Below are 17296 nucleotides of genomic sequence, written 5' to 3' on the forward strand. Positions count from 1 at the left end.
GAGACGTTCACCTATAAACAAGACAATGTTGATCCCAGCACTTTGGCACAATGAATTGAAGGGGACCAATAATTGACAAAAGCTCACAAAGCAAAAGTTGAAGGTGAGAAAGGTCATGGTATCTGTCCAATGAGTAAGTTTCTGGAAACTCAATTGCTGACAAGTAGAATGACAGAAACCCAGAACAAGGCTCCCCCAGGCCACCTAGCTCATGCACACTGTGTGGAAGGCCTTAACTGTTCCCTCGTCCAGACACTTGCTTTAGGACATTGATAATGATGTGCTGCACTTCTCTAAGATCTTCTCATGGGCCCCTTTATCATCACGAGGAAGCATTTGTCTTTGGGGTCATTCATCTCATGCATGGGGAGCTGAAAGCTGTTGATAGAATCCAAAGAAATGTCAAGCATTTTGTAGTTTCATTTCCTAACTTTTATCTCATCACCCAATATGAACTCTGAAGATTTCCAAGGATATTTCCTGAGGTATCTCCAACCACAACTTTCTCAATGGATGATGGGAACACTTTCCTGTTCTTTTTGGAACTCAGCTTGGTTATACAGTATTATTGTGTTAAATAAGGAAGCTCAGATTCCTGAGCTCCAGACTAAGAGTTGGTTTGTCTGTTCTTCACATGTGTCAGCCACATAGATCTGTCAAGCCACAGATGGGTCCTGATGTAAGTCCAAGTGTCAGTCTTGTCACGAGGACTGGCTGACGGTCTCCATTGCTTACAGGTTATTCAACAGATGTTCTTCTTGGCCATCTATTTGTCTGTCATTAACAGAATGACAGTGACAGTGACCTGGGGGCCCTCAGGTACATGGGCCCCAAAGATGCCGATGAGGAAGATGTTGGAGTCCAGGACATACTCATGGGTACGGTGATGATGAAGAAAAGTATGCTGGTGAAGCAGCCACTCTACCACAATACAAACAATGTGCTCAATCTCAATGGCAATGGGTGTCTTTTCATTTCCTATTCTTGAAACCAGTAAGGCAACCTGTCTAGTGATGGTGTCATTGCTTATGTTGGTGACCATACTCGTTGCTGTGCCATTTAAGATAGGTTGTAGGAGAGAAGCCAGTGTTCTTTGTTTCAAGGGGGTTGCCACGAGTAAAATCACAGGAGCAGGCTTGGGACTTGGACTTCCCAGTGAGAGCTAAATGATCTACCCTACCTCCTTGAGAAGCCAGCCACATGATACCCGTGGAATTTGGTCTTCTCTTTTAATCTCCACTGTGTTCTTGGCCTTTAACTGCTCTGCAGGGATCATGTTCTCTCTTGCATCTCAGATGACAAGAGTTTGGGGAGGAATAAATTACTGATCTGATCATGATGTTGGTCCTTTTCACCTCTTGGTAATAAACAAAGATTCCCACAATCGGAGCAAACGCAGAACCCAAATCTATATTGTCCAGGGATGCAGACTCATTATTGGAGTACTGAACACCAGATGCTACTCAGGGCATTACACACTGAAGGATGGGGAACCTCTCACCAGCTACTGAGGAACTTGATCATTTCTGACGTTTGGTTGAGAGACCCGAGGGTCTGGCGCTGTCTCGGGCCCGGGGTGTACCGCTCTCATGCTGGGAGACGCATACACCGTTTGGACAGTTATTCTCCTTCAGTTTCCTGTTGCTCAACTTCTGAATAGCCAGGTTGATTCTTTCTAGCTTCTCTTTCTAGTGATTCTTTACGAGCCCCCAGCAGTTGTTCTTCTGGCCTCTGCACTTCTCCTAGCCACCTCCTTTGCATATATTTTTAATCTTTATTTCCACTGAGCAGCAAAGAGTAAGTTTTTGGCATTGTCTTGCTCATGATGCTGATGACCAGAGTGCTGGTGGAGTGAGATTGGTCACAGGCCCCTAGGCCATAGGAGGACACAGTTCCAAGGTGTGGGAACTTGAGGTAGGACCCCTGAAAGGGCCAGTCTCAGCCCAGACCCTTTGCTGGCCTCCGGCAGCCCAGTGTGTTCAGTGCCTAGTCCTGGTTTTCTGTCTTATTTCTGTTCATTTTCCTGATCTACTCTACTAGACTGAAACCCTGCTGAGTGCAATGTCTGTTTCATCACTGTATTCTCATCATGTGGGAGTACAAAATAATATTTGTTGAATGACTAAATAACCTCACAACTTGGCCTGTATGTTTGGGGCTTAGCAAAGTGGTGTAGCCACTGACTGGATGCAGTAAAGCCTGGATGAATGGGCTTCATAAGGGGAAGAAGGGCTTGAACCAGGCCAGCAGGTCTCAAGTGGAGCCCCTGTAAACCCCTGCAGGCAATAAGGAATGCAAGTCAGCCTAAACCACAGTTTCTGCATCTGTAAAGTTAGGATAAACATAGAACAGTATTTACCTCTTGGGCTTGTTAAGATTAAATTAGATGATGCCTATAGTATACTTAGAACTATTCCTAGTATATCGTGAGCACTCACATTTAGTTATTAATATTAATATTAGTATAATAAGTAACCAGAAAGTAATGTACCATAGAGACTGTAGAGACTGCAGCTCTATTTCATTCTACGTCTTTGTCAACTACTAACTGACTGCCTATGACACATAAAGCATTGTAGAGGAGGAAAAACATTTGCCCGATTTAACATGACTTAGCAATCCAAAGTCGGTCAGCCATTACAGCATCATCACCACTATCCCTGCAGACAGGACAGGTACTTATAGCTCATGATGACTTTTGTAGTTATTGACTTTAGAAGACTCATATAGTGGTCTTTCTGCCATTTTCTCAAGGGAAATAAACATATTCATTGCCCCTTACGGAGCTCTTTGAAGGAAGGCAACATGTCTCATTCATCACCTTGCATATCTAGCACAGTGCATGACACACCGGAGGTGCTAACTACACTTTTTGAATGAATGAATGAATAAATAAATGTATGAATCCTATTCTTAGAAGGCATTGTCATTGGACATTCGTTCAAAATGATTCAGAATTGGTGCTGATTTAGCAGTGATGGAATTGAACCCAGGAACTTCCTTAGAGACCTTTCCATACCCAGAAGTTCTCATTGTGTTATGGTGCATTCTATAACAAACAACCGTTTCCCTACTGAAACCCACTCCAGATTTGAAGTTAGCAGCTGCCTCTACAGTGAGGGCAGAGTTAACCACCAGACTTGTCTTAATTAAAAGTCATACAATCTGGGCTTTGGAGGGATACAGTCTTACGTAACCCTCATCAACTTCATTAACAATACCACAATCAATTTTAAGTGTTGAACTGAGGCAGCCTATCAAGGACCTCAGCTGCTATGACATCATGGCTTGGCTTGATGCCCTCGGCCAAAGCTAAGTGTTGGGTGGGTAGCTTGGCTCTCTCAATAGCCTGCCTGGCCCACTCTGGTGGTATGTGTCAGGGCAGCAAGAATGCATTGCCTAAGCTAGGAATGTGGACCGACTCTGAGTAATGGAGGAGGAGGGGGTTGGAGGAGGAAGCTCTGATTCTGATGGTGGAATGAGAGAACAGGTTGTCCAGAAGGACATGTAAACAATCCTTGGCTCCAGCGTCCCTGCTGTCATCCACAGTTACTCGCAGTCAATCTATCTGGGGATTGTTCTCGGTCAGGGAAAGGGTGGAGCCAAACCAGGAGCAGATAACAAGGCACATTCCAAACTTAGTGTGCATAGGTGTAAACTTGGCATGGAAATAAAGTGGATGTGCCATGACCCTAAGGGAGGCTCTTACTCTTACTCTTTGGAAAGAAGTCTACTACTTATCCAAGGCTCATCTTCTCCAAGAGACGCATCCTGATTGGCTGGTTGAAAGGACAAGTTCTGTCTTCTTTCCTCCTAACCTTTCCCCAATCAGGCAAAACAAAACAAAACAAAACAAAACAAAACAAAACAAAACAAAACAAAAAAACCAATAAACTCATTCTTACTTCTTTGTTGGTTGCTAATTAATTTTAAATTTAAATTTAAAAATAAGAACAGATTTACCTCCCTGCCTTGGAATTTGAGCCTGGAAGACAGGCCCCAGGCCTTGAACTATTCTGTAGAAGAAGCAATGGTGTATAGACTCCTGTTACCATGGCCTTTCCCAGTGGAGGGGACAATACCTCTTCTCCAGAGTGACTCATCCCTCAGGTGATAAAGTGGTTGTGGTCTAAGCCACTGTGATGCAGTGGGCGTGATTGTATGAAGAATGTGCTACTTCCCTCTTTGCTCAGCCATCCTAGCCTTCTGATGTTCCTAGAATGTACCAGACTTTTTCCTGCCTGGAGACCTTACTTCCCCGGTCTTTGCATGACTGGCTCTTCACACCTCAGCTCCCTGCTCACGGTCAGCGTTTCGGAGAGAACTTCCTTGACTACGCATTGTCTAAAGTGGATGCACCGGCCCTGCCTCCCCCAATGTGCTCTAGGACGGCCCCCTGGTTCTTTTTGTTTATGTCCCTCTTCACAACGCTAATCGCATTTATGGGTTGTTCAGGTGTTCATTGTTTTCAGAGTGGCAGCTCTGTGAGGGCAGGCATGTTCCATTCACAGCTGAGCTTTTGGGATACAAGACAGACCGAGCCTACCTTAACTATTTGAGTCTCTATGATGTGCACTTCAATACTTTGGTAATTTCTGGCAGTGTGAGTTGAACAGTGTCTTCAAGCTTACAGTCTAGTCAGGAAGATAGAAAATGTGTCAGTAGCCCTTGCGACAAGTGCTTTGAGAGAGGGTGGCCCTAGTGCTATGGGAGAAACACCCAGACAGGCCTGCGGAAGTGAGGGGAGGCCTTCTCTTGGAAAATGTAAGGATCGTGACCTGAAGAAAGCAGAGATTAACTGAAGAAAGAGGAAATGCGTTCCGGGTAGAGGGGACGGGCTGTGCAAAGGCCTGCAGGTGGGAAAGAGGATGGCATTTCTGAGGACCCGGGAGCTGTTTCGTAGAAATAAGAGGACAAGCAGCAAGAGATGGAGACGAAGACACAGCAGCAGCCTGAGCACAGCACGGGGAAGCCACACTGATTTCATGCTGCAGGAGATCAAGGGCCACTGACGAGTAATCACCAAAAGTAGCTGGTACCAGGCCACTGAACCGCGGACACTTCGTGCCTAGGGGCTGGACAGCCCGGCTTTGTATGGTCACCCTGAGTCCTGACAGCAAGGCAGGAACCTGTCAAGGCGGAAGAGCTGGGGAAGATTTAGTATCCCAACTAGAGGAGTGAGGGTCACGCAAGGCCAGAGGTCCATACCAGCCACCAAGCTTCACACAGGTTCAGAACCTAGAGTTCCAGCATGGGGTGAATTTGGGCTTTCTAGTTAAGCTTGAGAAAATTATTGATAGATAGACCATGACATTCAGACCAGAATACTTGGAACGCATTGTGGACCATGGAATAGTCTGTTAAACTCTGCTCCGGGGTTACTAGGGTGCAATGACGGAGCCCAGGGTCTGAGTGCCCTGGGTTTAATTTCTCTGTCTCCCCATCTCTTTTTCTGTCTCTTTCTGTGGGCAGCAGAGGTGTGCACATGAGGGTAAACAGCAGCAGGCATCGCCTTCTCAGGTACCCTTGCTGCTCTCCTAGAAACTCTCTGGACAACAAGAATTCTGAGCAGGTGGCCTCTTTTTCACAAAGCCTCTGAGGCAGCAGCATACAGCATGAGCCATGTATAGACAGCCCTCGGAGGGGGCTGCGATGGGGTTTGGGCTGCGTAGCTTCAATATGAGTCAAGGCCGTAGACTCAGATACCAGTTGTGTCCTCATGAGGCCAGTACCCAGATGGGAAAGAAACGTTCGTTTGTCACTCTGGCCCACTAACATGACAGAGAGCAGAAATTCTCCAACTTTCAGAATCTGTGACATGGTAGTGACCGGATTCCTTGTGCGTTCTTTCTCCTAAATCTGCTATATTATTATCATGTTTTTCACTAAAGGAATGCATATGTAACTTAGTACCTACGAGAGGACTGGGAGCCCAGGTGAGAGATGGGGAGTCAGTGCAGTGACAGCCACCTTTTCAGTCCCCAGACCCACAGGCCATGCCTGGAGTGCCACATTTCAGAGAGCACCTGATGAATAAATATATCTGGCAACAAGATCCTGGATGGTGTGGGAGTATGAAAACCTGGAGGTGTCCTTAATTTCCAAACGCTTGGTGGACGTTTGGAGCTCACGTCAAACGTGATCCGTCCCTCTGTGCCAGAGCAGTGTGGAAAACAGAACCGGGGTCGCAATGGGGAAGGTGCACAGACCTCCATGGGGAGAGAGGCAGGCCCAGCCAACTGGCCAGTGCCTCAGGCAAATAAAAAAGAAAACATCAAAACCTTAATGGGTGGGTGGAGGATGGGTTGGTCTTCTTTTCCGCTGTTCTTTTTCCATCCACAGAATTACTCAATCATTGGATGAAAGGAGTTCTGTAGATGTTATGGATTTGGAATTTTAGGAAAAAATGTGACAAGACTCCTTGTAAATTTCAATTTGTGAGGTTTGCAGATTATTCTGGGAGGCACTGTAGCCAGTTCCCTGCTGGAGAACTGGCCAGGGGTCAGAGGGCGTGGCGGTAGCGGCTGCCTGTTTGTCTCCAATATCGATGGATGGGCTGAGTGTTTGCAGCCTTGAGCCACTGAAGAGCAGAGCTTCACCCCTGCTTAACCTCCTCTCCCAGCCATGAGTGGATTCTGGACTAGGAGGTGCTGGTGGACAGCAGCAAAGAGTCCAGGCCAGAACCTTCCAGATTTAGAGATCATTTCTCAGGGGTAAGAGACAGTAACTTATCAAAGTCTAGCCCAGAACCACACAAACAAATACATCTGTGAACTGTAACCTCACCCCCCCCCAAAAAAAACACACACAAATGCCTGAGTGTTGGGGAGAAAGCTGGAAAAAATTAGCACCAAGAGTAACCTGGGGCAGGAGGGAAAACTGCAAATTTGTTTCCTACTTGCCCTTGAGTTAGCACTGGCCGACCCAGGGCCAAGGATGAGGGTGGTGGTGGGAGGTAGGGCAGGGAGGCGATTGTTTAGAAAAAGCCAGGACTACTTAGGGCTACAAACAAATACAGCTGCAGGTCATGGGGAAGGGCAGCCTGTGACCTTCTTGTGGATGCTGATAGACCATAGCTATGAAGAATTTAGAGACAAGAGTTTGTGTCCCTGGAGTGACAAGTTCTGGAAGAGGTTCAAAGCAGAGAGGATCTGAAAGCCCAGCGTGAGGTCAGTTTATTATCACTACTGAAGTCTTTCTGCTGTGCTAAGGGATAGCATTTTAGGATTTGCTGGTGGTCGGTACTGCGTATAAAAAGAAAACTATAGCCTGACCTGAGGTGGCACAGTGGATAAAGCGTCAACCTGGAACGCTGAGGTCGCCATTTCAAAACCCTGGGCTTGCCTGGTCAAGGCACATATGGGAGTTGATGCTTCCTACTCCTCCCCCTTCTCTCTCTCTCTCTCTCTCCTCTCTAAAAATGAATACATTAAAAAAAAGAACTTGTTTAAAAAAACTAGAAAAAAGCAAGGCAGAGAAAGAGATGAATGTTGCTAGAGTAGAGGATACGAAGGTGAGAACTGGGAAGATTTTGACAGCTGATCTTATCTATACTCTTTCTAAATCCAGAAGTAGAGTGATAGGACGGGGCGAGGGGTGATTTTGGCCTCTAGGGTTTTCTAGGGTTTTATGATACAGAATGAAATAAAGGAAGAGGCTTCTGTTAGACTCAAGATTGTGCTCGCTGCTTATGACACTAGCTTGAACAGCATCCCTATTGGGGCTGGGGAAGAGGTGGAAAGTGAGGAGCTGGGTAGATGTTGAATCAGAGTAAACATCAGAAGGGGTCATTTTAGAATCTGCCTTTGGTAGGTCACTGGAGTAATCCTGAGTGATCTTTCAAGGTCCCATCTTTTTTTCTCCCTAGTGTCCACAGGAAGCCTACAGGTGGAAGAACAATTTGAGGAAGGGATGATGGGAGAACGGATTGCTATTGTTGGAAGGAGTGGGGTAAGCTGATCTCCTTCTACCATGAATATCTTTTGGAGTCTTGACCAAAGAACTGCCTTCTTTGAGATGTTTTCATCTCCCTCTCATAGGTCCTGGTGCAGGCAGTAGTGCATGGCCCTGGAGAGATCTGGAGGCTGGCAGGTGTTCTGTGTGGAAGATCCTGCTAAGAACCCCGGCTGCAGTAGCTAGATTGTGAGTTCAGACTATCTGAACAGAGCAGAGCTGGTTGCTGAAGTTCACTGGGCCCAAGGGGTGGGATGGCATTGGGGGGTCCAGAGTGTGGTTAAAAGCAAAGATTCTAAGACGCCCCTTCCCAGAGATCCTGTGTCAGAAACACAAGCATGAGGCCTGCGATCAATCTTTTTTTTTTTGAAAAAGCTTTTCTGCTGTAGCTGATGTAACAGTGGGGGTTAGAAATCTCTATTTCTGGGGTCATTGTTCAGAGTTCAAGTTCATTACCTTCTAGAAGTTTTAGATGTAAAGCGGATAGCATTGACTTAATATCTGCAGTACTCTTAGACCATTGTAAATAATGGCAGCAAAGATTCATATATTCATTATGTAGAATTCAAAAATAAATATATTTGTGTTACTGGAATGTCACAATCAATCCAGACAATGGCAAAGTATGTAGGCATTTAATTGGAACATGCCTTGTCCTTTAGTCTACACAAGTTGACCTTCTTACCACTATGTTCTAGGTTGGCTCAGTTTGAAAAACAGTTTCTTTCAGAGCAGGATCTGTGGCATAGAGGTGTAAGAATAGAGGTTTTTTTTTCAGCAAGAAACAAGTCTTCAGAATCCTGTAAAGAAAGGTTTTTCAGGTTTTGTGTGTGTGTGTGTGTGTGTGTCTGTGCGCATGCACATCTGGTGACATTTGATAGGTTTCTGAATATTTAACTGAAATGCCCTCGCACTTAGCATGTCATCTAAGAAATGCAAGTCTTATTGTTGTCATGAACATGAACTAAACCTTCAGGATCTAGTGATGGAATTAGATTGACAGTGAGGAGCCAACACAAGCTACGAACAAGGTGTCTCCGCAGTCATGTCCTTCACCTCCTGGGAATAGGATGGATTTATCTATTCAAGAAGGCAAGGAGTGTCAAGCCTCGAGGAGCCTCAGTCAATTCTGTGGATTCCTACAGAGACAGTGGATTTTGTCAGCTCCTCAAACAGGTTAGCGAGTCAACAGCACAGCTTCCCATTGCTGAAGACAGTCTTTGCTGCACACCAGTTGTTTGCTTGACAAGTAGAACGAACTCCTGGAGAGTGTTGAAAGAGAGGGGTGCGGCCAGTGCCTTTGGCTGACAGCATATTCAGAAGAGCTAAGAAAACAAGGGTATAAACTCTAAAAATCTTCTAGGTTTCATTTACCGAGGTAAGAAGGAGTCATGACTACCACAGCAATTAACTGAGCTTGATGAATAGATATAGCTGACCTGACGAAATAAGATCCCTTTTTTCTTTGTCAGTAAACTATGTGGTGTTTACCTTCCTTGTCCAACTCACATTTCCCTTCACACACACATACTCTTTCTTTTTCTCTCTGTGAAGACTCAATTTTACTTTCTCATTTCATTTGTCTTTCAACTCAGGGGACTACATACATTGAATTTCACTGTTCCCCAATTATTTCATGCTGGAAAAATTTATTTTTTTCTGGAGAATCAGTGCTGTATATTATTCTGCTGCTTATTTATTTTCCTTTTTTCATTTTCTCTCCTTTTCTCTGTTTTCCCTCCCTTTGTCCCTTCCTTTGTCTCTCCCACCATTTATTCATTCATCCATTATTCATTCATTAATTCCTTCTACCCACGGTCTGCCTAGCTAGTGCTAGGTTTATGTTGAGCCTCTATTTATTGTGTTATTCAATCCTTACCCATCTTTATTAAGTACCTGTTATGTGCCAGTCACTGGAGTAAGGTCTGGAGATACAGAGATAAAAAGCCAGTCTCTTACTCTTCAGGTTATTTGTAGTCCTGCAGAGAAGATCTCAGATGCTAGGATATCCAATTATATGTGCTAGCTGTTGAAGATAATTAAATATTTAGTATTGAAATACACACCTTTAGAAATAGGTGTGTTAGAAAGATGTTTGAAAATAAATTTAAAACAACTAAAAAGGCCAAAGTGATGGTGTCAGTCAAACAAGGCCAAGGGGGCGTTGCATGTCCCTGTTGAGTTCTCTACAGCATTTCTACAAGTCAACCAGCTCTCAGACTGACTTCCAAAATGGCTGGGAGGAGTCTCTGGTACCCTGTGGTAGCTCAGACCTGGGAAACTAGGGTGAAGGCAAGTGAAGCCAACTTGACCACTCAGTTTTAGCCACATGTCTGTCTTACTGTGGTAAAGAGTCTCTGTAGGCCCTGGCCGGTTGGCTCAGTGGTAGAGCGTCGGCCTGGCGTGCAGAAGTCCTGGGTTAGATTCCCGTCCAGGGCACATAGGAGAAGCACCCATCTGCTTCTCCACCCTTCCCCCCTCCTTCCTCTCTGTCTCTCTCTTCCCCTCCCGCAGCGAGGCTCCATTGGAGCAAAGATGGCCCGGGCGCTGGGGATGGCTCCTTGGCCTCTGCCCCAGGCGCTAGAGTGGCTATGGTCACAACAGAGCGACGCCCGGGAGGGGCACAGCATCGCCCCCTGGTGGGCAGAGCGTCGCCCCCTGGTGGGCGTGCCGGGTGGATCCCGGTCGGGCGCATGTGGGAGTCTGTCTGACTGTCTCTCCCCATTTCCAGCTTCAGAAACACACACACACACACACACACACACACACAGAGTCTCTGTAACTCTCCTAAGGCTTGGTGTACTTTCCAAAGTCAAAGAACTTCCTTCACACTGCTTAGTGTCTCTAACCTTTCAGAATAATTTTCTCCTTCTTGGTTTAGGAAAGATGTAGAGTGAGATGAAAAAAGAAAACAAGAGAAATAAAAGAAAATATCAATTTAATAATCCCTCATTTGTAAGAATGAACAAACTCTTTGGGGCAAATGAACTTGGTTCAGAAGAGGGACTGGGTGTTTGGAAAAGGTGGCTTTTCCCATTGAGCAAAGTCCTAGCTTGTGACAGGGAGGCTCAGATGACTCTTGTGCATGAAAGTAGACCGCTTTGGAGTAAATTGTTTAATTTGATCTGGGGATGGAATGTACCTTGAACACCTCTTTTCTCAAGAGACTGACATATTTTCAGATTATTGTCCAGTTTACTTAAGATGAGGACAAAGAAGTTCTTGGTAACTCCAGAAAGTCTAGGATGACAAAATTTCCCCACTTACCCCCCCAATCTCTCTCTCTCTCTGTCTTTCACACAGAACTTGAAAATCCATTTCACATATTCTCTCTGTCTCTCTCTTCACCCATATAGGTGAGGTGTCTTGTATCAAGGTCCAGTAATTTAGATTCCCATATAGCCACTGGATTGTTCTTGCATGAAGACTGGCTTTGGGATGACATTAGCTGGTTGGATTCTTGTCTGAAAAAGTGACAAACGTTTTAAATACAAAATGCTTACACTTGGTGTATAGAGAGTTCTGTCCTTTTTTATTTATTTATTTATTTATTTATTTATTTATTTTTTAAATTTTGCTCAAGCCAGATGAGCCTGCACTCAAGCTGGCGACCTCGGGGTCTCGAACCTGGGTCCTCGGCATCCCAGTCCAATGTTCTATCCACTGCGCCACCACCTGGTTGAGAGTTCTGTCCTTCTTGAATAACTATGCTTCTGTTGTGGAACCAATTTGTTTAGATCCCTCTCATGGTAGAGGAAAAGGGACCTTTGAGTTCATTACCAGCAACATGCATTTGAAGTTTTGAGACATCAGGAACACATAGGACATGGCTGTGTTCATAAAAAGGGTTTGGGGGCCTTAGCTCTCAAAATATGAGAAAAGAATTAATTTTAGAAAATAAGACCTATAGACATTTTGCTCATTACAGGCAATATAGTCTGAAGAACTCTGTATAAATTCCAGAATGAACATTGTTTCTATGACAAGGATTTTGTTGTACTGTTCTCTGTTTACCAGGGAACTACTTCCATTCCCCGTCAAAAGGAGGAAGTGGACTTATATGATAGAAGATTCAAATTAGAACTAAGGAAAAATACTCTAACTTTGTGCTGAAGAAGGCATAAAAGCACTAGATGAATACTAGAAATTTATTCTTGGTTTGGTTGTCTTTGTATCTGTTTTATGTAGGTTAAATTCAACTATGTCTTAATGTCTTCCGAAATGTTATTGCATTGACATGTCCAAAATATGGCCATCATCTTGAACTTGACAATCCATTTCACAAACATTTGCATGTTTACAATGTGTCAGGCACCGGAAATAGGTATAGATAAAAACCTCAGGTCTCCTTAGGTGAGTCAAATTGGTGACCTGCCAATAGAGAATCTCAAGGCTCAAATATAGAACTGTCCTGTCCTGTATCCCAACCAGCATATGGCCTTAGGCTTAATCCAGAAAATAACAGGAATGTTTTCAAGGATGAAAGGGTGTCTAGAGAGTGTTTCTTCTGTAATTCTGGATTAAATTGATCACCCACATTATGATGATCATGTGCATGAAAGTCACTATTAGGTTTCATTTGAGTTTCCTTTCACTCCAGCCCTCAAAGATGGTGGCATGTTTTCTATGGGAAGGGAAATTGAAGATGTCTCACCATTTCCAGTGATGCCATTTGAGAAAGCCTTCTACTGTTTAGACACAGAGGGTGGTTGCTCCTGGGTAGGAGCCTAGCTCCCCACCATGTCTCTGAACCCATTTTGAGAGGCACAGTTGGATATGAGTAAAAGTGGGCGAAGCTTTGTGAGCAAAAACTCTTTTAGTGACTCCAGTGAACTTCCTATCTCTCAGTAATACTTAGTGAACCAGAGAATGCCACCCAGTGTTCAAGAACCATGACTAGAGGATCTACTGACCAGTGATGATAAGTGAGCTGAGGCCAAAAAAAAAAAAAAAAAAAAAAAAAAAAGAATTGGTTTACCCAAGGTCACTCGGGTTGCCATTGGCTGAAGCAAGACCTTCTGCCTCCCAGCCCAGGGCTTCTTCAGGACCATGAGCATGTGTGCATGTGGAATGTCCTCTCTGGAGATTTTGGGGTGGGGTTGTGCTGGCTCCTGTCTTTGTCTTGACCTAGAGAACTTTCACCTCACTTTGCTTTCCTCAGCCAGACCCCTTACTCACTCTCCTCCAGTGCTCCAGCCATCGGCTTGTCCACTCTGAAACTCAGAGAAAAAAGGAAAAAAAAAAAAAAAGGAAAGCCATGTGACCCATGGAAAATTTCATTGCCCACAACCATCCCAAACTCCTCCCTGCTTTGCTCCATCAGCAACCTTGAAATGGAATCTTTTGGCCTGTCTTCTGTAGAATTTTCACGGCTATGGAGGTGCCTTGACTCTCAGCAATCCTGCCGGGTCACTGTGGCTCAGTCAGATTTTGAAATTTGCTACTGTTCCTTCAAATAATTTTTTCTCAGACTGAGCCATATCAGCTTGCCTTATCTTGCACTCAATTTGTTTTTGTCTCTGATTGTTTGTATTGGCTGACAGACCTGGTGGTTTAATCCATTGCCAACATGATGTAAACTGGTTTTGGGTCTTAAGCAGGGCCTGGCCCCAGGTAACATTGTGAAATTGTTGAAATGTGTTTCTGGCACCCAACCACCTCCCTTTCCAGCCCCCTTCGATTTGATGCCCTTCCCTTCCCTGGGTTGGCCTGGTGCTAGCTATTTCTCTTGGAAAGTATTTGACAAGTATAACCATTTTATCTTGTTAACCAATTACATTTGTATAATAACAGCATTTCTAAGACAATTTAGGCATCTCCCAATCCCCACCTCTCTTCGGTTGTGCCAGACATTGCTAATCTCTAAACTTAGTTGATCCTATATTTTCTGGAGATTATTGTTCCAAATATAGGTTCTCAGGCTTCACCTGGGAACCAAAAGAAAGAAATTTTGGGTTTGAAGAGTGGGGATTAGTATTTTTTTAACAAGATCTCCTGGAAATTCTGATAATTAGCCACTGACCTCCAGTGGGAAGATTCTTTCTAATCCTGAGATGTTGTGACCCTGTGATTTTATCCTCATCACAACACTGGGAGTAATCATAATAATAACAGCTAACGTATTAACCTCTCATTAGATATCAAGTTCAGAGCTAAGTACTTTGCCTGAATTATCTCAAAGTGAGAACATTTTTAATCCCTTTTCAGCAACAGAGAAATTTAAGGCTTATAAAACCTGGTAGAGAACTGACTAGAATGCCTTGAAATTCCTTAACTACCAGAGGAGTAATAAATTCTCCGAATTATCCACTCTGGGTCCCAGGATTCTGTGTGGAGCTTGGGGGTGAGTGAAGGTAGTCTCAGGTCATTCGGTCTGTAGCCCAGCTGTGAAGTCCTTACAGATAGGGAACGTGTCTTATTCTCTGCTCTCTTCTCTTCCCTAACATATTCCAAACATCCTGCCTGGCAAGAGAAGGCCCTCAGAGGGTGTTTGTTGCATTATTTGTAACCTAGTTCTTTCAACTTCTAGCCCAGGGCACTTCTGCCATCTGGGATTTAATGAACTCCATGACTCCAAGGTATTAATTGAGAACAGGACTTGATTTGTTATATCATGGATAGATATTTGGGATTTTAAAGACTCAAATCATACAAATCGTAAAAAAAATTATCTCTAATGATGATTTCAGGCACATGGATAGTTAAACCAGCTTGGGAAAGGTGTATGCTACACACACACACACACACACACACACACACACACACACACACACATCACTTGTTTTTCAACAAAGACACCAATGCAATTCAATGGTTTTGGAAAGAAAGGTCTTTTCAGAAGCAGTATTAGAGCAACTGAATACCAATATGGAGGATAAAAAAGAAACTCTTGGCCCCTATCTCATATCATACCTACAGGTTAATTTGAAATGGGTCATAGGCTTAAATGTAGAAATTAAAACAACAAAACTTCTAGTAGACAACATAGGAGCATACCTTTGTAATCTTGGGGTAGGCAAAGATTTCTTAGGCAGATCACCAAGTTACTGTCTCCCCCCAAAATAACAAATTGAATTTCATCACAAGATGTCATTAAAAAAGTGAAAGGGCAAGTTATAGTGTGGGAGAAAATATTTGCCAAAAGACTAGTATCTAGAATATACAAAGAACTCTTACAGTTCAGTTATAGTAGGACAAACAACCTAATTAAAAAACATGCACAAGCCTGACCAGGTGGTGGCGCAGTGGATAGAGCGTCGAACTGGAACACGGAGGACCCAGGTTTGAGGTCCCAAGATTGCCGGCTTGAGTGTGGGCTCATCTGGTTTGAGCAAGGCTCACCAGCTTGAGTCCAAGGTTGCTGGCTTGAGCAAGGGGTCACTTGGTCTACTGTAGCCCCCGGGTCAAGGCACATATGAGAAAGCAATTAATGAACAACTAAGGTGCCACAATGAAGAATTCATGCTTCTCATCTCTCTTTCTTCCTGTCTGTCTATCCCTATCTATCCCTCTCTCTGTCTCTTTCTGTCTGTCACAAAACAAACAAACAAATAAACAAACAAAAACATGCACAAGACTAAATAGGAACTTCACAAACAAAAATATCCAAATGGCCAATATGGTCCTCAATATAATTAGTTATTGGGAAATGCAGAAGAAACTATAGAGGTATTATTATACATATAATGGCTAAAGTGAAAATGACTGACAATACAATGTGATGGTGAGAATGTGGAACATCTGGAACTCATAGTTACGGGTGTGGTAGTATAAAATTTTGTGACCAGTTTAGAAACTTGTTTGGCATTTTCTAATATTAAGTGCACACCGGATCTATGAAACAACAATTCCACTTCTAAGCATTTATTTATCTAAGTGAAATAAAAATGTATGTCTGAGAAAAAAATGCCAAAAAATGCTCAATAGCAGGTTTATTACTAAAAGCTCCAAATTGGAAATGACCCAAATGTCTTTCAATAACATGGTATATTACTTAACAATAAAGAAGTGACTGATGCAATCAACAGCATAGATGATTCTCAGAAGCAGTATATTGAGTGAAAGAAGCTAGACACAAAGACTTTATATTGAGTGATTCTACTCATATAAAGTTTGAGAGCAGCCAAAATGAATCCATAATGACAAACATTAGAAACATGATTATTTCAGAGGGGAAGGAAGATGCTATTGCCTGGGCAGGGGGAATGTATAAACTGTTCCAGTTATCTACAGTCAGGTGACAAACCCTCAAAACTGAGCGGCTTAAAACAACCATCTCATTCTATTCCACAATTCTGTGAGCCAGGAATTCCGGTAGGGCTTGACTGGGTGATCCTTCTTTTCCATGTGGCACCGTTGCGTAGGCTGACTTTGACAGTTCAAGATGGTTTCCTCACGTATATGACATTTTGGTGAAGTGGGTTGGAAATGGGCTCAACTGGACTGTTGACTGGAGCACCCGCAGTGACCAGTTTACCATGATGACCTCAGGTGGTCAGGCTTCTTTCCTGATACTTAGGGCACTGAGTATGAGTGTTCCAGAGAATAAGGCAGAAACTGCCTTGCCTTTGCTGGTCCAGCCTGGGCAGTCTTACAGTGTCACCCCTCCTGTACTCAACTGGTCGAGGCAGTCACCCCTCTATCCAGATGCGGAAAAAGAGCATATCGACTGCACCTTTCAATAGTAGATGTGTTGAAGAATTTGCAGCCATGTTTGAAACCGCCCTAGGAATTTCATGTGACTGATAAAAAATATTCTGTATTTTGATTTGGGTGGTGGTTATATGCATATAAACAAAATTACTGAACCGTATACTTAAGACTTGTGCATTTTATGTAAGTTATACTGCACTTTACAAAAGCTGCAGAGTGCTTTACATCCATCACTCATTATTTTCGAACACTCTTACAAGTCAACAGTTACCATCTCACTTTATAGATATCCCACTTTACTTAGTTGCTTGTCCAATATTAGACAGAATCAGGGTTCAAATTCAAGTTTGTCTGATTCCAAATTTTTACTAACACCATGTGACAGGGACAAAATGATTCATTCATTAATTCATTCATTTTTCAATGAATATTTCCTGAGAACCCACTGTATGTTGGGTTCTGGACTAAGAACCTGGAATAAAAAGAATAACACATGTTTTTGCCTTCAAAGGACTCTTGGCCAATAGGAGGAGACAGATCTGTATATAAATGCCAATCTACAGTTTGATTAGTGTTATATTATGCAGAACATTTTTTCTGAATTCCTAATCAGGATCCCATGAAATGACTGGTACCCACAGACACAAAAGAATAGAATATTTCAAATCAGAACTTGTTCCAGAAACCATTT

The sequence above is a fragment of the Saccopteryx bilineata genome, chromosome 5, assembly GCF_036850765.1.
Source record: "Saccopteryx bilineata isolate mSacBil1 chromosome 5, mSacBil1_pri_phased_curated, whole genome shotgun sequence".
Lineage (NCBI taxonomy): Eukaryota > Metazoa > Chordata > Mammalia > Chiroptera > Emballonuridae > Saccopteryx > Saccopteryx bilineata.